Raw genomic sequence first — 27,085 nt, forward strand, 5'->3', positions numbered from 1 at the left:
GTGCGCCTGGGGTCGGTGAGTAAACCTAACCCTAACCGGTGGCCCCTAGCACCTCCATCCATTATTACGCATGAGTGACCCCTTGGGGTCCCTCTCCTTTCCACTGCTAGTGCGAACTATTCACGGACCTTGGAATCACCTGTGCCTTCAAGTGGAGGCCCTCCTTGAATAGTGGGAATCTATTCTTCATCGCCTCACCCACCTTCCTGAGCTGCTAGAGACCCCTGAAGAGACCCCTGAAGAGACCCCTGAAGAGACCCCGTTTTGCCCATTGGAACAACCGTGTGCGCCTGCACTACATGTACCATTGAGCATAAGGCTCCTCTCTTCTTAGGTTTTGGACTGCCTCTTAGTTAGGTGTGTGTTTGATGTTGAAGGGGACTAAAGACTATCTGCACTGCCTATTTTCCTTCCCCCTCTAGGTTGTGATTTAAATGTCATGCCTTTAACCCTTTAGACCCCCAATTGTCTTGTATTGATTGTGTTGTGTTGGTTTGATAGTGTTGCTCTGATTCTTTTATTATGTGTTGAGTTACAGAGGTCTTTTAATAAATGTGTTTATATTTTTTTGATATATACAACTGTCTGGGAGTAATTTGGAAGTGTCCTTGCTCTGTGTGCTCATGAGGTCTTTCAGTCACCCTCACCCCTCCTGAGACTTAGTCTTGACCGCCTGCCATAGCTACCTTGATTGGTCTAGCCTGTCCAGAGGTTACCCTGTTCCAAGAAACTAGGCTGGCCTTCTGAACCTCTGCCCACCAGGTCAGAGTTCAGAAATCCGTCTTAATACATGACCCTGATTAAACTGAAAAATGTACTTTAATTATATTCGACATAACGATTCCTGTCCGGTCAAATAAGTAATAATGCACAGCGTTAAATGATTCATAGTACATTATAAAACGATTAACTGTCTTCGAGGACTACCCTCACCCAATGCCTTAATGTTGGCCCACTATCTCATGCAGGCACCTAACATAAAATAATTGGGGATGGAGGGAAACGCGGGAAACGCGCAATGTAACCAAGCAGCTAAGGTCCCCTAGGGCCTGCACAACTAAGCAGTGCCCTAAAAACACAAAAGACCCTTAGTATATATGCAGAGTCCAGACCAGGTTTCCAGCCCATATGGGCTAGGGGTAGGCAGAAAATGGAACCAGACAATTTTACCAGCAGCAGTAATAGCCCTAAGGTCACCACCAAACGGCCACATAAATTCAGCCGCTCTAACGCAAAGTATTAAAATAATCAAATGCATACATATTAACGTGTCTAGGGGGTTAGAAACACTTTCTACACACAGCACAATGCTTCCAAAACATCAGGATATATTTTAGCAACAATTACCAGTACATTTTACTTGAAGTAAAATACTGACACTATTACTAAAAGTAGTTACAGTGCTGCAAGCATTCACATTTGAAGGAGAGGAGTAAGAATTAAAAAATACATTAAAACTTATTACTGAAATCCAGTTCTTTGCCTTGAGCTCCCTGGAAACGTTTCCAAGGGGCAGGTAAATGCACCCAAAATGGAAAAGTCTAGTGGCCCATCTGCTGAATGGGGAAAATGGAGGCAAGTCTTCATGGAACATGTGTGGATTCTGTGGCAAAGAACCCATTTGAGCACGACCAGAGAACTCAATTTACAGATCCAGTGTTTGGTTAAGAAACCAGAAGCCCAGGAGAAGTTGTAGCAAAGCATGACCACGCCCAATATAAGTCAACTGGAAATTAGTTTGTTGTGGCAGAATTCCATTGTTGGGGGTTCTGAATAGGACCCTCTACTCATTTGCTTTTTTACTCTTTTGGGGGGTGGGTGGCTTATAATGTATTTTGGTGGTTAGGGGGACTTTTACTGAAGTTCCCCTGCCACTTCCTCACTTTTTACATTGAGGATTATGGCATTGGGTCGCATGCAAGGTGCCCAGTCCCAGAGGTGCCTCTAGGGCACTGCATTCATGCCTTATAATCACCCTCCATTGGTTTTAGGGGATAGGTAGGTGGTAGCTAATATTTAGTTTTGGCTTCACCATGGGTGCAAGTCAGTGATGCTTGATGTTTGGAAGGGTGAGCAGGTCTGTTTACCTGGTCTAGGATGTTCCACGTTTCTCGCCGTTGCACATTTTTAGGCCCTCTTCTGGCCATACTGGCTGGATGTAGTTGTCTGGCATATCGCCAGATTGGGCTTTTGGCTGCTGTATGGAAGGTTTTCCCTTTTAGCAACTTTTACTCCATTTTCTGTGGACCCCCAAACCCTTTGTGTTAGGCAGAAACCTGTGCAGTTCCCTCTGGGACCACTGCAAAAGATTTAAGTCTACAGGTGTTGGCAGTAAACCCACTTGGTAGCAGTCTGCACCACACAGATTCACTATGGTAGCTGTGGCTGAGCAGTCAGACTTCCCTCAAGAAGAGTTAGGCAGTATACAGAGGATACACAATAGATACAGAGGCACAGTAGCACAAGCAAACACTGACCAGAGCTAAGTGTAAAAGTATAAACTTATTTATTAAAGGCACACTCATAAATTACACTAGCACATTAGAAAAGGTAAGAAAGTCAAACAGTTACTATTACTCATATGTACATCCCTAATTGTTTGTTAGACAATTCTAAGTTAACCCCACTTATTTCCAACCAGAGGTGAGCGCTTAACGTTAGATGGTACTCCAACAAGTATTACCAAAAGGGAGGGAAAAGGCAAAAATAAAGAGAGCAGTAAGGTAAAAACACTTTTCACATAAGGTTAGCAAAGACAGTCAATGGTGGAACAAGGAGAATTAGTTCGGGGCTCGCTTTAGAGGGAGCCAGGCGAAAAATGTGCCCAAGATCACACAATGTCACAAGTCTTTGCAGGTGAGAAAAAAGGTTTTACTACAGTTACGAAAAGTTTAGTTAGGGTGTCCCAGACCTACCCAGGTTCGAGAGCCGAGGGCTAAATCTACCTCGTACAATCGGTGGCAAGGGAGGCCGGGCGGAACACAGTACCTTTAAAAGTGGAAAGATTCCTCCAGCGGTGGTAGTCGTTCCTGGTAGTGGGTGCAAGCCGCGGCGTCGTCCCGAGGAAGAGGTGATCTCGACGTAGAGGAAAGCTGCAGGTCGTTGCACTACCAGGGATGAGGCCAGCCGTGGAGTTTTCCGGTCACAAAGGATTTTTTACCCTTTCGCGGTTGAGGTAAAAAGTGGTATCCCGGTTGCCGGGGTGCTTGGCGCAGACAAGGCGGCCACGAGATGCTTCGGGACGGCGAAAAGAAGGCAGCAACTGGTTGTCCCCACCAGTTAAGGGAAGAAGACTCTCCGGCGGGAGATCTCCTCTGTCGTCGGGAAAAGTGGTGAGACGGTTCTGCAGGGCTTCACCGGTGGTGTCGTCTTGGCAGGTCGGCTCGGCTTCTCCCTCTTCGGCTTCTTAGGTCCTGTGGCGACTTCTGAAGAACCAGTCCCAAAAACCCTGCTTTTATGCAGCAGACCCCCATTCATACAGCCTAGCTGTCACTCAAAACATGCTAAGTGGTGAGCGGGGTGGCTCACCACTTGGGCCAATCACACTAGAATGCGACATGAGTTGGCAAGGCAACTCAGTCCAGGGTGCCTAAACCCCCTCCCACACCCCCTGTGGTACCCAGACAGAATGGCACCACTTTGGAGGGCTTCTGTGCAGAAGCCCGCCAAAAGTGGAACAAAGGCTCGACTCGGGTTCAGGGTTACTGAAGTGAACCTAGACGCCATTTTGGCGGCGAGTTCCGGCAAAGAATCCCAACCGGTGAATTTATATTAAATAAATAAACCGGCGGTATCTTTAACATTGCACCAAAAAGTGGTACATCAAAAACAATGGGAAATCCCATTGGGAAATATCCTGGTGGAATATTTCCGTGGTATCCACTGCCACCAGCCAGAACTCGGCGAGGGGGGACGGGACAGTACCCCCTCGACAACAGACCCAGGGGCAATCTAATTGCCCCTACCAGTACTTCCACAATAAGATGGTTTGTACTGGTTAAGTTCCTAAGTTAAGACTAGTAAAGTCAATGGTAACTTTACAGACCCAGGGAGACAGTAGTCAGTCCCAGGGTGTGGAGTCTATGTTTGGGGGTCTCTAGGACACCCCTCTGCTACTGCACTGAGGGTGCTGTGTAACACACATTCAAAAACTAATGATGGCCTATGGGGAAAATTTAACCCCTAGCCCATAAGCACATAGCAAGTCACAGAAACACTCTCAAGTCATGTCCAAGAGTGAGGGTAAAAGAGTCTCACTCTTGGCAGGAGAAGACAAATAAACCCCAAAAATCCAGCAAAGCTGCTGGGGGACTCACTAGGTTAGGAAATTCAGCCTAAACAGAGAATTCTTCCTAACACTTTGCTTTTGTTTTCATACCATGTCCTGACTTTTTAACAGTGAAGTGAGACCTTCAGCTTCACTTCACTGGATATTTGCTCACTTCTTATGGGGAAACGGACTAGTCCTTCAGACTGTCAGTCCTGGGAAACTATTTCCCTTTTCTTTTTCTATGTTATCTATTTTGGGTAACTTTTTCACATTGCACAATGCATTTTCCAGTGCAGTGCAATGGGGATACTTTTGTATTGCCCTAGACTACACTCAAAGGATTTTTTGGTTACTTTTAAATGTGCCTAAAGACAAACTGGTGGCAGCATGTACCTTTTTACAATGTTTACTATATTTGTAGTTGGCCTTCTCACGTTTACTGCGTTTGGCTACTAACATTGACTAGTGTCCTAATATGGCCGTGCCATGCAATGTGTCTCTTGTTATTTGGCCATTAGGTTATTTGCCCTTCTTCCTGCCTTGCCAGTTCAGGAAATTCCTTTCGTGGTCATGCACTTGCCACTTGGCTGCTCCCAATCCACAAACTGTTTTCAGTATGTCTGGAGTGTATGCAGGAGTTCCCCCCTGCACGCCCCCCCCCCCTGCACACCCCCTCGTCCACCACAGTGGTCTCTGATTGGACCACTGCTGGGGTGTGTGCGTACGCGCGTGGGGCAGATCTTCTATTGGTTGGGCGCAGTTCCGGTGCTCACCTGAATTTAGGATAAGAGGAGGGGTCCTGCTGCCATTTCTCCAGATCTAAAGAGGAGCCTGTGCAGACGAAAGAATACTGGTTGACTGATCTTGAAGAGGCCTGGCGACCAGACCTTGCTGCAGTCCTGGTGGAGCCCTGTCTGGCTGCTGATCTCAGAAGACCCTTGTTGGTGTTTCGACCCTCGGATCTCATGGGAACAACTAGTCTCAATGTCCTCTCGTGGCCCTGCAAATTGGAGTCTTCAGAAGTGTCCCAGGGCCTTCCAGTTTGCTGACCCACTCCATTTTGGACTACAGCAGTAAAAGCTGCCGTTCTGCATTTTGACTTGGAACTTCAGGGGTTGTCCACATGTCCTGCAAGTAGCCTTCCTGCGAAATATTAGCATCTCAACGTCAATGCGTCCTGAGATGGAAGGCTTTCTTCGTCTTCGACAACTGTGACGCCTGCAGACTCTGCATCAGTGACCATCGCTTGAGCCGACCTTTCCACATTTGATTGAGTGTCCTGAAGAGTCCTGCATCTGTGCCTACTGCATTTCTGTGCTGGAAATGGTTGCAATCTGCTCCTGGACCTGACCCGAATTTCACTTGCACCCACAGCTCCTGGGCATCTTCGACCGGAACCAACAGCGGGTAAACTTACCTGCAGTGCTCTCCCCAAACCCCCGGCCCCTCCCCCCCCCCCCCATCTCATCTGACCTGTCAAGTCTGGGGAAAAAAATCAGAGTACGGGTGGTGAGTCCTAGCAATACTTACCGTTGCCCATATCGCCTACACTCAAAAGTTAGTGAAGATTATTTTTAAACTACTTGGTTTTGGCAATACTTGTTGCAAAAGCCCTCACCAGTTCATTCCTTGAACCATCTTCTGGACTAATCGTCGCACCCTCAGGAACATTTCGCTCTTTTTCCCCAACTCCTAAAATGATTTGGGAACTTTGTGACCGTTTAAGCACAAGGCCCCATTCAACTTAGGGTTGGACTTTTTATGTGTATATGTTTAATATTTAGTGTATTGAGTGATAATATCTCCTGTTTGATTTTTTTTTCATAGTGTATTTTTGGGCTTACAATAAATAGAGTATGTTTATACTTGTTGAAATGTCCTTGATTGCTTCATTGTGTGGACTCGTTGTGGACACCTGACCTCACTTAACTCTCCTGAGACTAACCCTAGACCACTCTCCATGCTACCTTTATTGGTTTGGCTGAACTCCCAGAGTTTCCCCTGTTCACTATAACTAGGGTGCTCTTCTAAACTCTGTCCACCAGGCCAGAATTTAGAAATCCATCTTAAATTAGTGTACAGCAATGGAATGAGGTCTCTGGTACCTCATTGTTGTCTACTGGTGTAGTTTCTGGATTAAACTTGCACAGAACACTGTGAATTGAATTGTGCAGGAGAATTGTCACCTTCTCTAGTGTAAAATATCGCAAGAGTTACAGTGACCACTTGAAGTGCATCTAAAGTTGAAACCTTGAAGATGTTGTGTGTAGACAGAGGTCTTCCAATCTCTGGCAACAAGACTGACATTATATAGAGAATCCTAGATCATCTAGAAAGTCGGACAGTTCCTCTACCAATAAATGGTGATGCAGAAAGTGCTGGGGCTGGACCCAGCAGCAGTAATGGACTTATTGTGACTGGCACTGTTGAAAGGAAAGAGGAGGAGGAGGAGGAGTTTACTAATGTTTCCATGACTAACTCGCAGGCTGAGATTGTGAGAGCTGAAAATAGAGAAGCTCAATGGCGAAGTTAGCGCTTGATAGGGTTGAAAGACCGAAGGACAGAGATCATCTGCTGGAGTTTGCCATACTGCAGGCACCACCAGGCTCCTCCAGAGGTTCTGGACATTTCTCTGGTTCCTCTTCTCCTAGATTTCCTAAAGATCTGCTCAGGATGTATGAGAAGAATGATATTGATCGGCTTACAATCTCTGAGTATTCTTGTACAGTGCAAGAGGTGGGGGAGTCTGACAACATTGCCTGGTTTATCAGCAGGCTACCCCATTCTGGCCACGGTGCCATTATGAATATGTCAAAGGCTGATAGAAAAGACTTTGCAAAGTTGAAGCAGGCTCTCCTTTTAAAGTTTGGGAAAACTGCCCAATACATGAAGAGATTTCGAGATCACAAGAAAATGATACTTGGGAGTCTTATGTGACAGACTTGTGAAAAACCTGAGTGGCTGGGTTGAGGGCTATAAGGTTACACCTTTTAAGGGCATGATCAATTTGGCCAAATTTTTGCTTCCTGTTCCACTGAGCTGGAGCAGCATTTGGCTGACTCTAAGGAGATATATCCTAAGACGTTGGCCGTTGCTGCTGACTTATGGGTGTCCCATTAGGACAAGGTGCTTCTTTTTTTTTTTTTTTTTAAATAAAATGTATTTATTAGTTTGAGTAACACACTTTTACAAAAGTGCTTCAGATAAGCGTGAGTAGGGGAAGGGGGGGGTGCTAGTGAGCCCGCTTCCAAGATGGTGCAGATTACTGAGCTGCGTGCTGGATCTGAGAGAGGGGAGCCTGATCCTCAGCCACCCGGAGACCAACTGAGCCCATAAATTGGTACAAGCCCTTATATTCGCCCTGCAGGAGACGGCCCGACTTGTAGCCTGATTTGAGTCGTAGAAGCACCAGAACCGAGAGGAGCCGACACTGTGAGCAAAGACCTGGGCGCGCAACTCGGTGTTGGAGTCATCCGAGTGCCTGTGCGCGCCCCAGGGAACGAACGCCGGTCATCCAGCTCCATCGGAGAGGAACCGAGGAGGTGAAGATGCCCCGTGGAACAAGGTGCAACCCCCCCTCCCCTTGCGTGCCTTGGATCACCCCTCCCCTGCTAGCTACAGCTCGGCGTGACGCTCAACAGTAGGAAGCAGCCTGGCCCGCACCATCCAGAGAGGGGAGAGCACTGCTGGCCGCGGCCCGCCGGTGAGCCCAGGTGAGATGGGCTGGCACTCTGGGGGGAAGGCGTGGGTACAGGAGACCGCATTGTTGTTGCCTGAGGTCGGGGAGACATCCCTGATCGTCTGCCAATGAGAGTGCGGGTAGTCTAGAGAATGCCTGCGAGCCGCTCCGGGTGGGCCCCCTCGTGGGTGCGGCAGCCCCGGCGGCTTGGTGAAAGAAGCATTGCGGCGCTCCCAGGACACCCATCCCCCCTACCGCTGGCCGGACCCCCCACCACCCCCAGCAGGAGACGTGCGACACGCATACTTGAAAGGCACCAAGGAGCGGGATGACGGTGCCTCCATGTAATCCACTGCAGGGCCACTGGAACTCAGTTGCGGCCCCGCCGACGAAGCCCCAGTGACTCCCAGGAGGGTGTTTTGGACAGCTATAAAGTCCCCGTCCCGGAAACCCAGCAGCGCTGCATTGAGGGGCCCACGTTTGGGGCCGTGCTGCCGAGTTACAGGCCCTACACTGGCCCCTAGCACAACCCTGGCCATCTAGAAGGAGGACCACTCTGTTGTTACACTGAGCCACACATCTTCCTGATCAGTACAGGAATCCTGCAGTTGCTCCATATTCTCTATCTCGGCCCCTGGGATAAATCCACATATGGTGTGGCGAGTCAGAGAATATCAGGAGGGGGCGATTCCATTGGCACAAAGCGGTGCCCTGTAGTTAAGGTCAGCAATCAAGTGCATTGGCTGGGTGATAATTGCACTGATGTGTCCCGTTACTATAAGGATCCAAGAGTAATCGATGTTGGCAACGACTGGCGTATAGAGGGAGAGCCTGCAATAAGGTATAGTGACACTTCTCCAGCATGGGGTCTGGCATGGATTCACATGCTCATGAATATTCCCCGTCGTCAGGCTGGGAATCCTCGGTAACGAAAAAATCAGTATCAGTTTCAGTTCTGATCTGTCTGTCTTGGTAGTAACCAATCACTGGTCTCTGGGTCATACTGCCCCCAGCCAATGACTGCCCTCTGATCTAAGCCCCGCCCCTGGCAGCCATCCTCAGATTTTTACCGCACGCTCTAGTGTTGGGAGTCATCGTACTATAGCTCTCGAGCTTTTACTGCGTTTTGCGCTTTTTCAAAGGGATTTATCTCATTTTTTGGTTTAGAGCCTCAAGCTCCACCGTTTCTACTTCGGATCAACTGGGACCCGTTACGCCCCTCAAGGGTGAAGTTTTTGTCAAGTCACGCTTCTTGGATTCCAGAAGTTTCTGAGGCCTACCTCATGGATGAGAAGAACATGGCCCAGGAGAAGGGAAGCTCGACTCCCGGCAAACTGTTCAGGATCTGCCCTGGATGCAACCTGCAAAATGTGTTCAAGGAGGACGAGCATTCGCAATGCCTTTATTGCCTCCACGAGGACAAAACGCACGTGGAGAAGGACTGCGTTTTGCATGAACATGTCGGATCGGACTATGAGGGATCACCGGACCCGCCTCTCCAACTGGCTGGAAGGCAAGAGCCCAGCAGGTGAGAAGAAGAAGAAGTCTGAGTGGTCTAAGTCCTGTGAGGGCGCTCCGGCGACGGGGGCCCAACAGAAGGCAAAGCATCGCAAGTCTGCGGGCACCGGGAGCGCCGAACGGTCGGGCTCCTTGGCTGCCAGGCAGGGCGCACCTTCACTGACGCCATCAACCGCGAGCCAACGCTCTGGCGCGGGGAAGAGAAAATCCGAGAACCTGGCTAAGCTTCTGGAGAAGCCCCGGTTGATCTCGAAGGAGCCGGCCGAGGGGGAGCGAGATGGTGACTCTCCCCCTAAGGTGAAGGCCTCAAGCGCGCCTAAGGCCCTGATCCACCCGGCTAAGGCCCTATCGAGGGAGTCACTGCGGCCTTGGCGAAGCCTGTGGAGGCTATCCCAGTGGAGGCGACCTCGGTATCTAGAGTTTCCCTGCCTCCGCAGAGGGAATCCTCTTTTAAGCCCATCGAGAAGACCCCTGTGAAGACCCCGGTGGGAAAAAAGGGGGGTGGGGTGGCTTGGAAGAGGTCCGGTCCCATGGGAGAAATTCCGACGAGGGGGACGACGAGAGCGAGGGTGGCAACGACCACGAGGATCCCGTGGATGAGGAGCAACCGTCGTGCCCGTCACGCCTGTTGCAGACCGAGCCGCAGGACAACTCGGCGGCCATTTTGACGGTAATCCAAGCCTTATGCACGGAGATAAGGACGAGACTGCCCCTACCCCGACGGACGACCCGACTAAACCGGGTCCGTCGGGAAGCCGTCCAAACAAGAGGAGGAGAATTCATCCAGTGCCCCTTCAGCCCTCACGGCCTTCTCAGCTTTTGTCACCTTCCCCGATCCCGAGGGACACGGGAACAGACACGGCCACGACGGGGACGGATGACCACCACAGTGGTGACGACGGGACTGACCTCCCGTCTCCAATCCCTCGAGCATCCCCTCTTGACGAGATTGGCTCCTTCCACGCCATGATTGCCAGGGCATCCAAGCCTTTTCAGCTCTGCCCCGAAGAGAAGAAGGAAGGCTTCCTCTAACAACGGCACGAGGCCAAGAGGAAGACGGTCCTCATAGTGCCATTGCTGGATGACATCTGGGACGAGGGACTTGCCCTTCTCAAGAACCCATCCACGGCACCTGCCAAGAGGGACCGGTACGAAGTACCGGGTCCCTGACGCCGCCCCCGTTAGGGCACAGCCGACCCCGGATTCGGTCGTCTCTGCAGCGGTCAAGAAGAAAGCAGGGGGGCATCGGCTTCATCTTCAACTTCCCAACCGGACGGCGAGGGAAAGAAGCTGGATGCCATGGGACGACAAGTCATCTCGTCGGCGGCGACGACGATTAAGGCGCCCAACGCCCTAGCGATTGTGGCCTGCTACGACAGGGAATTGTGGTACAAGATTTGCCCCCCCCCCCCCCCCGTTGGACTTCCTCCCGTATGACAAGCGGGCATAGGCCCTGGCGATCCTACAGGTGGGTGAGGTTGTGTTGGACCATGCCATAACTGTGGCCTCAGACATTGCCGACACCGGTTTCCGCCAGTTGGGCAACAGCGTTTGCCTTCGACGGCGGGTGTGGCTCAAGGCAATGGATTTCCACCAGAACGTGCAAGCCAAGGTTTTGGACATGCGCTTCGACGGGAACAATCTGTTTGGAAAGACAGTAGATGAGTCGCTGCAGGCCATCAAGACCGACACGGAGACGGCTCGGGCCTTGGGAGTTCTGCAGCAACGGCAGCCGCCCTTTTATCCTACGGAGGCAAGCAAGGTGCCCCCAAAGGATTCGGCAGTGGCCCCTCGACCTACTGTCAAGCAGCCCGTTCCTCGTCACAAGAAGCCTACAGGGGACAAGGCAAGTCAGGTGGATCTCGCCGTCGTCACCAGGGAGGCAAGGCTGCTTACAAACAAGACTGAACCGGCCGTTGGGTCGGGCCCCCACCGAAGCACCCCGGTGGGAGGCCGGCTGGCGAAGTTTGTCAGCGTGTGGGAATCCATCTCCACCGACCGTTGGGTGCTGGATGCCCTGGCCCACGGGCAGGGCACATTCTGGAATTCCTAAAGAAGTGCCCCCGAATTCCTCCAGTGGCCAGGAAGGAAAACCACGTCCCTCAACTGCTGTTAGAGGTAAGAGCGATGCTCAAGAAAGGAGCCATCGAGCTTGTCCCAAAGAAGCTCCGGGACTCCGGAGTATACTCAAGATACTTCCTCGCCAGGAGGTTGGCGTCCCATCCTGGACCTGCGTCGGCTAAACAAATACATCAAGACACAGAAGTTCTGGATGGTCGCCCTCCAGCATGTGCTGGGCCAGCTGGAGGAAGGCGACTTCCTATCGTCGTTGGATTTGGAGGATGCGTACTTTCACATCCCCATCCTGAAAGGTCACCAAAAGTTTCTCGGGTTCGTAGTCCAGGGACGGCACTACCAGTTCAAGGCCGTCCCATTCGGATTGAAGTGGGCGCCCAGGGTGTTCACCAAGTGCCTTGCACCAGTAGCGGCGCGGCTGCGCCTGAAGGGGATCCACGTCTACCCCTGCCTGGACGACTGGCTCATCCGAGCAGGGACAAGGGAGCTCGCCGTCGAACACATACCAAAGACCGTCCAACTGCTCGCGGACCTGGGATTCTCATCAAGTTCCCCAAATCCCACCTGGTTCCGTCGCAGGTCGCGCTATTTCTGGGAGCCAAGCTTGATACAGTGGCGCGATTGGGCTCACCGTCGGAGGAAAGAACGCAGGCCATCCTGGGCAAGGTACGGTGACTGCTGGCCACGGACGTGGCCAGAGTGAGGTCCATCAAGTCCCTGCTCGGGATGATGTCCTCTTACATCTATCTGGTGCGCCTGTGCAGGCTTCGGAAGCGCCCTCTGCAGGAGTTCCTCGACGCCCGTTTGATGCAAGCGAGGGGCAGCTTTGAGGACAAGATCTCGCTCAGCGAGCTATTCCGCCAAGCAATCCGATGGTGGGGCACGCGCATCTCGCGGCGGGCACAGACTTTCAGACCCCAGCATACCAGGCGACGGTGACGACGGATGCCTCCCTGGAGGGGTGGGGAGCGCACTCCGGAGACCTTCACGCGAGAGGCCTGTGGCTCCCGGAGGAGAGGCCGCTCCACATCAACATACTGGAGCTCTGAGCAGTGTTCTGGGCCCTCAAGTCATTCCTCCCGTCCCTCAAGGACAAGGTGGTGAGGATCTTCACCGACAACACCACCACGATGTTCTACATCCGGAAACAGGGAGGAACCAGATCCCCAGCCCTGTCCAAGGAAGCCCAGGATCTGTGGCACTGGGCCGTTGCCCAGGGGATGTTTCTGGTGCCTTCATTTAGCAGGGATAAAAAAACCACCATCGCCGACTCACTCAGCAGGGAGCTGCGCTCGTGCCACGAGTGGGAACTACGCCAGGATCAAGTGGATCAACTCTTCCGGCGATGGGGCAAACCCCAAATCGACCTGTTCGCGACGGCGACGAACTCCAAGTGCCAGAAGTTCGCCAGCAGGTTCCCCCAGCCGAGGAGCATGGGCGATGCTTTCTCATTCCCCTGGGACGGCCTGTCCCTGTATGCATTCCCGCCATTGCTGTTGCTGCTCAGGCTCATCAACTAACTTAAGAGGTCCCGGTGCAGGATTATCCTCGTCGCACCCAGGTGGCCGAGACCGATCTGGTTCCCGGACCTTCTGGACTTGTCAGCGTCCCCACCAGTCAAACTGTCGACAGACGCAGATCTTCTCTCCAGAGAAGGAGGCGCCATTCTTCATCACGACCCGGTGTCGCTGAACTTGCAGGCCTGGCTCCTGCAGCACTAGAGTTTGGAGGGTACGATATCCCGGCCGAATGCAGAGAGCTTCAAGTGGAAGAGGTTCTCTGTCTGGTGCCGTGCACAGAAGATTAACCATCTACGGATTCCTGCCCCTCAAGTGCTACCATACTTACTGACGCTGGCCAAAGCTGGACCAGCTCATGCTTCCATCAAGATACATCTGGCAGCGATTTCCCAATACACCAGAACTGCAGGACGGACATCCCTGTGGTCTCATCGCCTGTTGAAGGAGTTTATGAAAGGAGTGTTCCGCTCGTGCCCGCCGGTGAAGGCTCCAGCCCCGGCCTGGGAGCTCAACGTGGTGCTGACCAGGCTCATGGGCCTGCCATTCGAGCCTTTGCATTCGGCTCTGTTGAAGTTCCTGTCGCGGAAGACGGCGTTCCTTGTGGCCATCACCTCCGCACGACACGTGGGAGAGATTCAGGCCCTATCCTGCAAGCCTCCATATTTGACTTTTCACGAGACGAGCTTGGTGCTGAGGACGCACCCCTCCTTCATGCCCAAGGTGCCGTCGGACTTCCATCTCAACGAGCCCTTGGTGTTGCCAGTTTTCTTCCCGTCGCCGCCGGCCGAGAGGACTTTGCACTCGCTGGATGTAGCTAGAGCGCTGAAGTTCTACGTGGACCGAACGAAGATGTTTTCAGAAGACATCACAGCTGTTTGTGAACTTTGGACCTGTGAACCAAGGGAAGGCTCTCTCGAAGGCTTCCATTTCCAGATGGCTCTCCGGCTGCATCATGCACTGTCATCGGTTGGCAAACCGACAGTTGCCCGGCCGTCCAAGAGCCCATACGAACAGAGCGATCGCTGCTACCACGGGGTTCTTGTCTGGTGTGCCCCTGCTGGACATCTGCAGGGCTGCTACGTGGAGGTCGACGCACAACTCCACGAGATTCTACTGCGTCGACCGGGATTCCAGGGAGGAGTCGGAGTTGGCCAGGCAGTGCTACGCAACCTGTTCGCTTAAGGTGAGCCTGGTGAGGAGGTAAGAGATGCTTAATGTTGAGCCTTGCCACCACCCGTGATTGTGCATGTGTGTACTGCTATGTATTCTTATATTCATGAGCTTGTGAATCCATGCCAGACCCCATGCTGGAGAAAGAACAAGTTACTTACCTGCAACTGTTGTTCTCCAGCATGGGTCTGGCATGGATTCACATGCGAACCCTCCCTCCTTCCCCCTCTGCGGCTCTTCACTTCGTCATACTGCCACTTTACGTGCTACCAAATCTGACGATGGCTGCCAAGGGAGGGCCTTAGGGAGAGGGCAGTCATTGGCTGGGGGCAGTATGACCCAGATACCAGTGATTGGTTACTACTAAGAAAGACAGATCAGAAACAAAACTGATACTGAATTTTTCTTTACCGAGGATTCCCAGCCTGACGGGGAATATTCATGAGCATGTGAATCCATGCCAGACCCATGCTGGAGAACAACAGTTACAGGTAAGTAACTTGTTCCTTATAAGCCACAGAACCCAGGCGGCGTACGGTTGCTTCCAGGCAGATACGATATTAAAAACAAGGTGCATGAACTTGTGACGGGGGACCAGCTCTGCACAGGTCAGGGACCCAGGAACGACTCAGGAACTACTGGTTAAGATCTAGATCAGGCCCTTCAGCAATCCAGAGTGAGCTGGAGGTCCGTTTAAAACCAGCCTCAGTGTTCAGCTACATGGCAAAGGTAAACAAGCGGCAATCCTGCTTACCATTTACCCAAAAGGATGGGCTTAGTAAAGGAAGTGATAAGCTCACAGAGCCCCAACAAGCCCCCATAATGTCGGCCACAATGCCCCAGGTGGCAGAGGCTGCTGGCACGAGTGCGAGTAACCCTCCATTGGAGTTGAGCCTGGTGCTAGCTAAAATGATGTCTGGCTCGTCCAATCATTGTACGTGTCCTGAACTATCGGGACCGAGACAACATACTCCACAGAGCAAGGGACTGAGACAACATACTCTGCAGAGCAAGGTAACTCGGAGACCTCACCTATGAGAACGCTAGGTTATCTTTCCATCCGGACTTCACTCCAGCGGTACAGAAATCCTGTCTGTCCTTCCTAGCAGCCAAAAGGGCGCTCAGAGATCGAGAGATACAATACTCAGTGCAATACCCCTCCAAACTGAGGGTCCAACATAATGGACAGATGCACTTCTTTACCGATCCCGGAGCAGTACACAAATTCCTCAAATCCTTGCCAAAGTAATCTGCGGAGAACCTCAGTGAATACCCAATGGCTGAACCGCCAATGAAACCCCAGTCGTCTGGGCTCCTGACTACTGGTTTGTGAACAGGCAAGGGCCGCATAATGCTGTTTGCAGGCTACCCCACGGTTGGTATTGATAACCCTTTGCATAATATGTAATGAATAAGTCCGATTGCACTTACACAATTGATTACTTCAGGTCCTACTCTCAAGTTCCTAAATAGTTAAGGTCACTTGGGTAACGGTGTCCAGCACTCCCGGGCCGTTGCCCATGGTAATGTGGTTGTTTAGGTATTTGAGGAGGGTGGTTTCAGTCACTGCAGGTTGAGGGTGGGCAGTGTGGGAGGGGGTAGTGGAGCACATTGTTCTGGGATGAAGTTGGAGGAGGGGGGGAGTTGAAGGGGGGGGGGGGGGGTTCAGTTTCAGGGAGGTTTGCATCTCCTGGAAATGGCCAAGAGACAGAACTATAGCAGGTTTAAGGAGCGAGGGGCAGTCGCCCACGTCTACAGCCCTCACCCCAGCTATGACACACAAGGTCATTACTTGGAATGTGCGCAGGCTCAACAACCCATGCAAAGCCTGCAAATACTGCGAACGCCATGGAGCAAAAATTGTCATGCTGCAAGAAACTCACCTCAAAATATGGGGGAATGAAGGCGTGGCCAGAAGTTGGGGAAACTGCAAATATTAGGCCTCATTTTCTGCTTCCTCCGCAGGGGTAATGCCACTAGTGCACACGTCACTTGGATTTCACACAAGTGACGCAATCATTGACCCCCAAGGGAGGTACGTCATTGTTTGGGGCTGTTGGAGAACCTCAATGATCACACTTGTCAACATCTACGGGCACAATGTCGACAACCCAGCGTTCTTCCAAATGCTGTTACGGCTGTGTCAGAAATATTTACACACCGACATTGTATGGGCGGGGGATCTCAACGCAATATTAGGCCTGATTAGGGACAAAACACCCAGAGGGGGGAGGCGACGCTCCAAAGCCACTGAAGCAATCCTTTGTGGCATGGGTGTGTTTCAGTTGGGGGATGTCTGGAGACTCCTTAGGCCAGACTGGGAGGAATTCTCACATCACTCCTCAGCCCACAACACCGCGTCTCGGCTGGATTACATTCTAACCTCTCCATATTTGGTACATCGGACAGATGACAGTGTGCTGCTTCCTAGAACCCTCTCGGACCACTCCCCGGTACAGTGGTCACTGCGTATGGACCTGGTGCTGCCGCACCCCCACTGGAGGTTCAAACCTGCAGCTTTGGGGGACCTGGTATTCAGAAGCGAAATTCATAGCCTGATTAAGAACTACTTTACTGAAAAAGTGGACACGATTTCTGAGTGAGGCACATTATGGGAGACGTTTAAAGTGGTTCTTCGCGCGGGGTGCCTATCCTTAGAACTGGGTGTGTTAAAACAAATAAGGAGGCAGTTAAACGATACCAAACTCGAGATTAAAAGATGGGAAAGCGAGGTAGATGGAGAGGACGCACCGGGCTTGCTAGCCAAAATAAGGGAGGAGTTGGATCGCCTTGGTACTCTCGCAGAGAGAGCGAGGTCAAATACCTTGCTCAACCAGTAATGGCCCGCAGATATGGAGAGGAGGGCAGACATCCGGCAGCAGTGTTGAGTCAAGAGAGAGGCTACGGGGAAATATTGGCGATCAAAACACTGCAGGGGGAGGTGGTGGTGAACCCAAGTGAGATGGCAGACGCTTTTAGTGGTTTCTATGAGTCTTTGTATACCTCACGAGGAACGCTTCCACAAGCGGACCTAGAGGACTATATTAGAGAGGCGGCCCTCCCGAAAATATGCAGCGAGGCAGTGGAGGCCCTGGCAACATCCGTCACGGTTGACGAAATCCTGAGTGCGATACGAGCCCTGTCCTCCTCAAAGGCCCCAGGCACAGATGGGATGACTGCAGAATTTTACAAAGAATGGGGCTCTGAAATTGCTCAGCACATGCTGGCGGTATGGGAGGAAGGGATGACGATTGGGTTACTCCACCCCCCCCCCCCAGATGTGTGAAGCGGCGATTATATTGATTCTCAAGCCTGGTAAAGATCCCCTTGAGTGCTCCTCGTATCGCCCAATATCCTTACTGAACCTAGATACGAAAATGTTTGCCAAAGTACTGGTGGACCGCCTGCTGCCGCACATCTCCCAAATTATCCATATGGACCAATACAGGTTCATTCCCAGGAGGTCGATATCCCTAAACCTCCAGAGATTGTTTGCCATATTAGCCCAGATAGACCCCAATATACAAGCAGTAGCTGCACTGTTGGATATGGAAAAGGCTTTCGATTCTGTGGAATGGGACTATCTATTAGAAGTACTGCGACAGTTTGGGGTCCCTGACTACTTCCTTTCAGCCGTGCGTCTCCTATACGCAGGCTCCAGTGCCCAGGTTAGCATTGGCAGCGTGCGCTCCCGCACTTTCAAGCTGGAGCGGCTACAAGGTAGGGCTGCCCTCTCTCGCCCTTACTATTTGCCATGGCATTTGAGATACTGGCACCCCGTCTGCGCAGGCTGCATGGACACAGGGGCTTGGCGATTGGGGGCGGGGGGGTGTTGAGGGAACTGATATCCCTGTACGCAGATGACGCGATTGTGTACATCAAAGATCCCGCAGATAACTTAGCTCTGTTAACTCAGGAAGTTGAGATGTTTGGTGGAGCCTCAGGCCTCCGCATTAATAAGACCAAATCCTCCCTGCCCCCCCCCCCCCCTAATGAGAACACTGTCCGACCTCCGCACACCCAGGAGTACGGCTGGGAACTGCGAGTGGTTACGTATTTGGGGGTGGAGGTGAGCAGGGATGCCAGAACACTATTAGAAAATAATCACAATAAATATCTACAAGTATTAAAGTCCAGTGTTGAAAGATGGTGTGGGTTGTCACTTTCTCTCATGGGTAGGATAGCAATTGTCAAAATGATTGTAGTGCCTGAACTTCTCTACATCTTCCAGAATGTCCTGGTGTGGCCGGTGGGCAGCTTCTTTTGGGAGGTGTGATCCCTGCTGATCAAGCTGGCATGGCACCCAAAGAGCCCACCATAAGTTGGGAGACATCACACTGCACACCTGGAAAAGGGCTCTGAAAAGACTTGGTGTTCACTGCACATTTGACCCTGGTATCTCCCCATGGAACATAGAAATCCTGGCTCCTACCTGTGACGAGGCCATTGCCCACGATTGGGGGGGGAGAGAGGGTATTAACCGTCTGCACGATATGTACCCGAATAGAACGTTCGTCTCCCGTGAACTGTTTGTGGAAAATATGGGAAGTGGCTACCAGCGCACATTGCAAAGTTCTGCTTCATGTATACCTTGGGTGATGGCTTCACCCGTGGGTCCCCCTCTTCCGGGCGTAGACCGATTACAAAATAGTATTCAACAAATCGATTAATTAAACGGTTCCTTTTTCAATGCACTTTGGGTGACAACTTTCCACCCTGGATCTCTCTCATAAACCGTTCTTTGCGCCTTTTTGTCAGCTTCCCTCTGCCGAGTTCACTCTGGCCAACTTTTACAACACACTGTTCGTGCACTCGTTTCACCAAGCGGGATTCATTTCCCTTAGCTTCGCAATCATCTGTCGGTCAACGACTTTCGAGGGTACAGAGGCTTTTACAAGATCCCTGTATGACCACTTTGACCTCTTTTCGCCTCTTCCCAAGGGCTTCTGGTTACAGCAGTTTCCACCATCGGGTAATCGCCCAGAGTTTCCTGCCTAAGCACCCACGTAGTGCCAGATTCCTCTGTTGCTGGTTTTCCCCCTCTTTTCTCACTAGTATCTTTAGACTTCTTAAAAGTTCCAGTTTAGCTTTTAGGCAAGATTGTATGCAGTACCCGTTGGGTGCACTACAACAACCCTGACCTCAAAGTCTGTACTGCACAGGTTGGTAGCGTGATGAGCAGCCAGGCTTATCTCAAGAGAGGTCAATGTGAAAAGTACGGGAGTTGCACAGAAATTCACAGTGACAAGTATTCAAATAAACTCTTAAACAATTATTAATTTATTTAACAGTCAGTTTGAGTAAGCCTTCTTCAGAAGGGGCAATATAATAGTAACACACAAATACACTCCAAAATACACACTCTTAGTTTCTCTCAAATCAGCAAATACCCATTTGGGATGGCACACACACTTCCTACACCCTCAGGTGACTTAAATAACTATGTTAAGAAGGGGTTTGCTACCATTAACTGCGCACACAAACACGGTTATTAAAGCTCATTGAGCATTATTTAATGCAGATCAAAAACAGCCAAAAACAGCCAATAAATAACTAGGACACTGTGGACATTAATATATCACTGTTGCATTTAGAGCAATACTTAGGATTATGTCAAAGAAAAAGGTTATTAGAACAAAACCAGAGATCTCACAAATATTCTGAAGCAGGTAAGTACTTTTGGTAACTCCCAATGCAAAATAAGTTAACCTCTTCCTGGAAGGAAGACCAAACACAAAGTCAGAGGGAAGAAGGGTCATTCAGGGAGCCAGGCCAAAGTCAATTGGACAAATGTCTAGGTGCTGAAGCAATTCTTGCAGGTAGGTGAAAGTCTTGCACAATGTTTTATAAGTCTTTGTAGTAAAGAATAAATCAAAGTAGGGCCACAATCTGATTAGGCTTGTGAGGTAAAGAAGCTGTTAGCAACTCTACAGAAGCAACCAAGACAAGTCTCCACTGAGAACAAGTGAGGCTACACAACAAGAGGTAAGTTCTCTTAGACTGTACAGTACCTTTGGTTAGAAGAAATGGTTCCAGCTGGCTTCTGTTCCTGTGCAGCTCTGCAGATCCTGTGTTCCTGGACCTCAGTCGTGGGGACAAGAGGGAGGACGTCTGGAGGACTCCTGCACTACAATGGGACGGTCGACGACAGAAAAGGACCAACTTCTATTCAGTGGCACTTAGCGGTTTGAGCTCCTCGCGTCTCAACAAATAGCACCTCCGTGGACTCTTGGCTGTTGAGATGGGCTTTCCTTGCGTCTGGGGTACCGCACTCTGTTGAGGAGGCTCAGGCCCGGTCAGTCCTGCTTCCTGGGAGTCCGGAGGATCTTCCTGGAGCTCTTGGCCAGCTTAAAAGCAACGCACACTAACTGGTGTTCCTCTCCCTGGCTATCTGGTTCCAGCAGGGACTGCAGTGGATACTCGACAAGATTTGAGAGGATGTCCGGCTGGCTTACTTTGGAGTTGATTGGTCCTACCAACTCTAAGGGAGAAGTCGTCCTTACAGGGGCTTCTCTGTCAATACGAATTTGGAGTTTCAGCACAGCAGCCGGGCAAATCAACGGTCCAGGAGTTGCATCAGGCGTCCTCTTGAAGTTCTTCGGATTCCTTCGTCCAGTGGTCGACTCTGCCTACGAAGCCAAAAAGCCTCACCTTTTATGCAGCTTGCTCCCATTCATTCCAGCCTAGCTGTCAGTCACTCGGCAGGGTGGCAGTCCTTGCCGGACAGCCAGCTGGCCAATCACCTAAGAGTGCATTCCTATCTCCTAGGAGACTAAGCAGAGGGAGTTTTGGGCACCTCCTTTGCTTCCTGCCCCCGCCAGACACTCTGGAGCCAGAGGTGGGCTTCATCCGTGAATCCCGCCAAAGGCAAAATGAACAAAGGGTCCAAACCTGGTTTGGCGCACAGAGTAAATCTCAAGGAGGACCTTTCCACAAAAAATGGCGAAAAAAGACCAGGCCATTTTGACAAAAATGGCAACTATGGGTGCCTTACCGTGGCTGCGAACGCAGCCCGCAGTAAAAAACCAGAATGATAGTAAAAGGTAAACCACTGCCACCAGCTATTCAGTGAGGGAAGGGTAACATAAGAATGTTAATTGAGAAACTAGACAAGGGGGATACTAAGTAACCCCTCCAGCACCCTATTGTAAGATAGTGTGTGCTGGGTCTAGAAAGTTACAAATGTAAGTAAAGTCAATTTCACTTTACTGCTCTGGGAAACAGTAGTTTATCCCAGAGAAGGTATTTAAACCTGAAGGTGCTGCATGACACAATACAAAAGATGATGCCTATGGAGTTTGTCAGACTCCACAACCAAAAGAAACGGTGTACAAAATCATATTAAAATACATGAGTGGGGAAAAAGGGTCTCACGCTCTCCAGGTTAAGAAAATCAAGTCCTCAAAATCCAGCAAAGTTGCTGGGGGTCTCTAAGGTAGAGGGAATTAGCACATTTCTGAGAATTCTCCCTAACAAAATGATTTAAGATGGATTTTCAGAATCCACCCTGTGGACCGATTTTGAGAGGACACCCTATTCTGATGAACAAAGACAAACTAATGTCTGAGCAAACTCTAGGAGAGTGTGACTGAACAGCAAGGCTTAGGTTTAGGTGGGTGTAAGAGTGGTGAAGGTTTCATTTAAGCACAACACAGAAAACTCTTATTAATACAAATTAGCCAGAATGTATAAAAATATGGTTGAGACAACTCAAATCACGTAAGAATCACACGTAAGTAACACACTAAAACATTGCTAATACATACTAATTCACTTTGATGTACTCTGCTAAGGGCACTGAAGCTTAACTTTTTAATACAGTTTAAGCCAAGTTGCTTAAGGCTTTGTGCGGCAAAGCAAGTGAATAAAGAAATGGAACCCGTAATCAAGACTTTGAGAACTATTAGGATAAAAGAAAGAAGATGGCAAACACCATACAACCTCTTATTAATAAGGTACTAACCTGTAAAATGCCTGTCCTAGCTAGAAAAGAAGGTGGCTAGTGCCTTTCGGTCACAGGTCCTACTATTTTGTTTCAGGAGGCTAGGAGTTTCTTATAGGAAATTGCACAAGTGTTGGCTGAAGCCAACAAGTAGTTGTTTCAAAGTTCTGTAGAAACAAGACTAAAGTCTTTAAAACCCCCCTCCCAATCCAATCATCCAGATTAGGATACCAGGCTTGATCACCACTGTTCAAGCCTGGGCAAGAGAGCGATGGGGCTAGGACTTTATCCCCCATGCAGCCCTATGGAGATAGGGGAGCGCAAAACAGATGTTTGCTCACCCTCTGTACTCTGAGTGAATCAGAGACCACTGCTTTAGTTCCTGAAATCGCGGAGCCTCTAGATTTGTGCCATGGTCCAGTTGGAGGAAGCCTTGGGGTTGCGGGTGCAGAGGTCACGTCGGTTACCAGGTTCTTGGGACTGTCTAGTTCGTGGTTTTGATGGACCGAATTCCGAATAGTTGACACTCGGGACATACAGAGTTTGGGACCAAAACTCTGGTGATGACTTCCAACGACTCCCATGATGCGATGCAAGTGGCGAACAGTGATTGGCACTTTGACGAAAATGGTGGCAGGCGACACTTAATTGTGAGTGTAAAGAAATTGGTCCTTCAAGGCCTCTCCTTGTGGTTTAGAGCTGCTCGATAAGCAAGGACCTGAAGAGTGTTGGGGATAATTCTAAAAAATGTGCTAATTACCTTTACCTTAGAGATCCCCAGCAACTTTGCTCGATTTTGAGGACTTGATTTTTTTAACCTTGAAAGAGTGAGCCTTTTTCCCCACTCTGATGTATTTTTGTGTGAATTTTACCTCCGTGTTTCTTTTTGGTTATGGAGTCTAACAAACTCCATAGGCATCATCTTTTACAATTGTGTCACACAGCATCTTCAGTGCAGTGCCACAGGGACGTCTTTTAGATTTCCCAAGGGTTAAATACATTTTCATGGATAAACTACTGTTTCACATAGCAGTAGAGTGAAATTGGCTCTACTTAGCATTGTTCTTGCTAGACCCAGCACACCCTATCTTACAATAGAGTGCTGGAGGGGTTACTTAGTATCCCCTGTCTAAATGCTCATGTAACATCTTTTATGTTACCCTTTCCTCAGTTGACTGGCTGGTGGCAGTGGTTTTGTTTTGAACTACCAAGGTTTGCATTTACCGCGACCGTTTGCGGACCCGGTAACGTTAACCACAGGAGCCATCTTTTTCAAAATGGCGTCTAGCCATCCTTGTTAAAATGGTGCCCGGTTTTCTTTTTTTGCCAGGTCTTTGTGGGAAGGTCCTTCTAGAGTTTTTCTCTGTGCGCCAAACCAGGTTTGGTCTCTTTGTTCATTCGCCTTTGGTGGGCTTCTGGAGTGAAACACACCTCTGGCTCCAGAGTGTCTGGGGTAGGCAGGAAGTGAGGGAGGTGCCCGAAACTCCCTGTGCTTGGTCTCCTAGGAGACCCAAATGCACTCTGTGACGATTGGCTGGCTGACTGTCCGGCAAGGACAGCCACCCTGCTGGGTGAGTGGCAGCCAGGCTGGAATGAATGGGAGAGAACTGAATAAAAGGCGAGTCTCTTGGCTTGGAAGGAGAGTCGACCACTGGACGAAGGAACCGAAGAAGAGCTTGAAGAGGACGGCTGTTGCAACTCCTGGACCGTTGGTTTGCCCGGTGAAGCCCTGCTGCAGGTCCGAATCGCCAAGTTTGCATCGACAGAGAAGCCCTGCAAGGACGACTTCTCCCTTTTGAGTTGGTGGGACCAATCAACTCCCAAGTAAGCCACCTAGACACCCATCTCAGAGCTGTTTGAATTTCTTCAGAGTTGCTGCAGGAAACCGTAGAACCAGGGAGAGGGACACCAGATTGTGTGCCTTGCTTGTAAGCCGGCCTAAAGCTTTTGGAAGATCCTCCGGACTGCCACGAAGCAGGACTGACCAAGCCTGACCCCACTCAGTTGAGTACGGGACCTCAGATGTGAGGAAAGTCCACCTTGACAGCCAGAAGCCGCGCTCATTACTATTTGCTGTACCGCAAGGAGCAGAAACGCAAAAAAGCCACTGAAAGTAAAGTTTGCTGGTTGCCAGCTTTGACGGTTCCAGTACAGTGCAGGAGTCCCCCGACGTCCTCCCTCATGTCCCCATGACTGAGGACCAGGAATAGTGAGATCTGCAGAGCTGTACAGGAACAGAAGTCTTCAGCTGCATTCTTCTTTACTAAGGTACTGTAAAACTAGCCTAAGATAACTCACTTCATACTGTGGAAATGCTTGTAACTTCTGCAACTCACAGGTCTGATCAGCTTGTGGCCCTATGTTTGGTTCTTCTTTTTTTATCAAAGACTCCTTAGAACTTGTGCAAAGACTTTACCATTTACTTATCTGAAGTGCTGCATCCTATACAAAGACTTTGGCCTATTGACTTTGGCTTAGCCTATTGAATTGAATGAACTTCAAGTTCTATATGAAAGTATTTGCCCTGCTTATGAATATTTGTAAATTCTTTTGTTCTAATAACTTTGTCTTTACTTACTTTTTAAAGAGTATTCTGAATGCCAACAGTAAGGTATTAATGTCCCCAGCACCCTTGTTACTGAAGTCGCCTGTGGGTGTAGGTTGTCTGTGGGCCATCCCAAAAGGGCCTTGTCTGATCCAGAAACTTAGTGTACAGTATTGAAGTATATGTGTGGTTTACTATTCGATTGCGCTCTGATGAAGAAGGCTTTATAACTGACTGATAAATAATTTGTTTATGCAAGAAACCTTGAGTATAAGAGTTTATTTAAATACCTGTAACTGAATCTTTGTGTAACTCCATTACAGATCACATATCCCCTCTTGAGATGAGCCTGGCTGCTCATCACTCTACCAAAACTGTGTAGTACAAGCTTATACCAAAGGTTGGGTTGCCTATACCTGGAGACATAGTTGTTTGGCAGAGGGTACTGCATACAAACTTTGCATAAGAGTCCCATGGCTCAACTCAGGAAGGCGATCATTGCAGTGAAGTAGCCCATGCTGACGTCTGGTTAGCCGACAGGATGGTTGTTCCCACTGGTCATGGGGTCGAAGCACTGATGATCTCCTTGAGATTTGCAGAGAGGCAGCGCTTTGCTGGACAAGTAAGCAAAGGGCTGCTGGTGGTCTCCCAACGTGTTTTGGTTCTTCGGCGGGATCAAGAGGGAGATCGCTACAGAGCTTTGATGTGCTGTTGGTAGTTTCGTGCTACTCTAATTGGCAGTAAGTGGTAAAATGCAGAATTGCATGAGATCACTAAAAAGAAAACACTGTAAAAGTATCTGCTACCACCGGCCCATCCTGCACACATCACACAAGTGTTCAAAGTTTTTAAATACAAAGTTACACTTCACAGAAGGTAACATGTTCAGGAAAATAAACAAGGAACTTTACTACGAAGAATAGTTATCCTGCACTGAGAGCCAAAAAGACCAGTGCCTGCAATAGAGATGATCTTAACAAGGTACGTGAAGCAAAAAGGCTTCACTTAACTTGAAAAGTCCAGACCGGTTCAGGCCAATAGCAAAAAGTAGTGTCCCATTGAAATCTGAGGGAAAGCAGCAAAAAGAAAAATATTTCCAAACAAGTTTGAAGCAAGATTCCACAGCACAAAGAGGCCGTGTTTCACCATCCATATCGGGATTACAGCAGCGCCTCAAGGATCCTCTGGGATGTCCCATTTCTCCAGCAGCTTCCAGCCACATTTCTGGATATAAATCTGCATAATGGCCCCAGTTCTCCCGTGATGTGCAAACGCAGGGGAAGAGGGCTCTCTGTCCACCAAGCCACAGCTGTGCATCTTGCAATGTTTTGCCAGCTATGTGTTCTGGATTGGTAGCAAGGCTCAAATTCCATCGTCAGACACGCATGTGATTTGAGGGTCTGGACGACCCTCCTCCAGTTAAATTACCAGTCACGCACACAAGTGCCTTTGTGGGCTCTTGAAAATGCCTACCTAGTTAGAATGTCCTCTTTGGCCATTCCTCTTTACCAAAACACAGGAAAGACCACAAACAAAAGAACTGGGCGTTAGTACTTTAAAATGCTGTTATAGCCACTTTTCCACTGTTCAGGGGCAAGTAGCTATCAAAGTGGGGAAAAAATGAGTTGGGGCCAAAACAATATTGAATGGCTGCCACCAGTCTACTTCCCAATGCACTTTCTGGGTGAGAAGACTCGCCCAGAGACAAAAAGGGGTGCTCTGTGAGCAACTCTAGCCAGATACCCATATGTCTATTAAGGGAAGCACACAAACAAGAATTTGTACCTGAAGTGGGACTGCCATAGTTCATCTGACAGTCTATAAACCAAAAGGCTTGCATGCAGATTACGGTACTACTCAACTTAGTAAAAGGAACCCCAAAAAATTGAATTCCAACCAACATCACCTTCTGACAGATTCCTCCCACTTCTAAGCAATTTATATTCTAAGCAAGTAATGTGTTATTACCTAATTTAGTATCACTCAATTGATTAACATTGAAAGGATGGAATGATGAGTTGGCTCTGCAGTGATTCAAACTGTTTGCCTGCAAGCTCAATTATTTTGTCTGTGTGAGCATTTGATTGGCTGAGCTATGTCACTGGCATATGTCCGATCCTCTGTATCTCTCTACCTTGACATGTTCATATTACTATGTACTGGTGAAACAACATACCTAGTGTATGATTAAGTTGTATAAATGGGCCTGGAAGGTGGGTATCTGTAAAGTCACGTGTGCCATCAGAACCTTTGAAGGTCATGCTTGCCTTCTAATGCTGCTGGAACGGAAATTGTATTTCTGGTATACTGTTGGACTATTTTAATGTTTGAGACCGAAGACAATTGGGCTGTGCCGAGCAGCACC

General features: G+C 49.6%; 1 protein-coding gene across 3 annotated transcripts in view; it reads left to right on the plus strand.

Moving 5' to 3' along the window:
- The window catches only part of CLASRP (CLK4 associating serine/arginine rich protein), a 1,024,175-nt gene that overhangs the window by 883,756 nt on the left and 113,334 nt on the right, over positions 1-27,085 (plus strand). The gene's annotated exons all lie outside the window — the stretch shown is intronic.

The sequence above is a fragment of the Ambystoma mexicanum genome, chromosome 2p, assembly GCF_040938575.1.
Source record: "Ambystoma mexicanum isolate Mex_15411 chromosome 2p, UKY_AmexF1_1, whole genome shotgun sequence".
NCBI classification, from domain to species: domain Eukaryota; kingdom Metazoa; phylum Chordata; class Amphibia; order Caudata; family Ambystomatidae; genus Ambystoma; species Ambystoma mexicanum.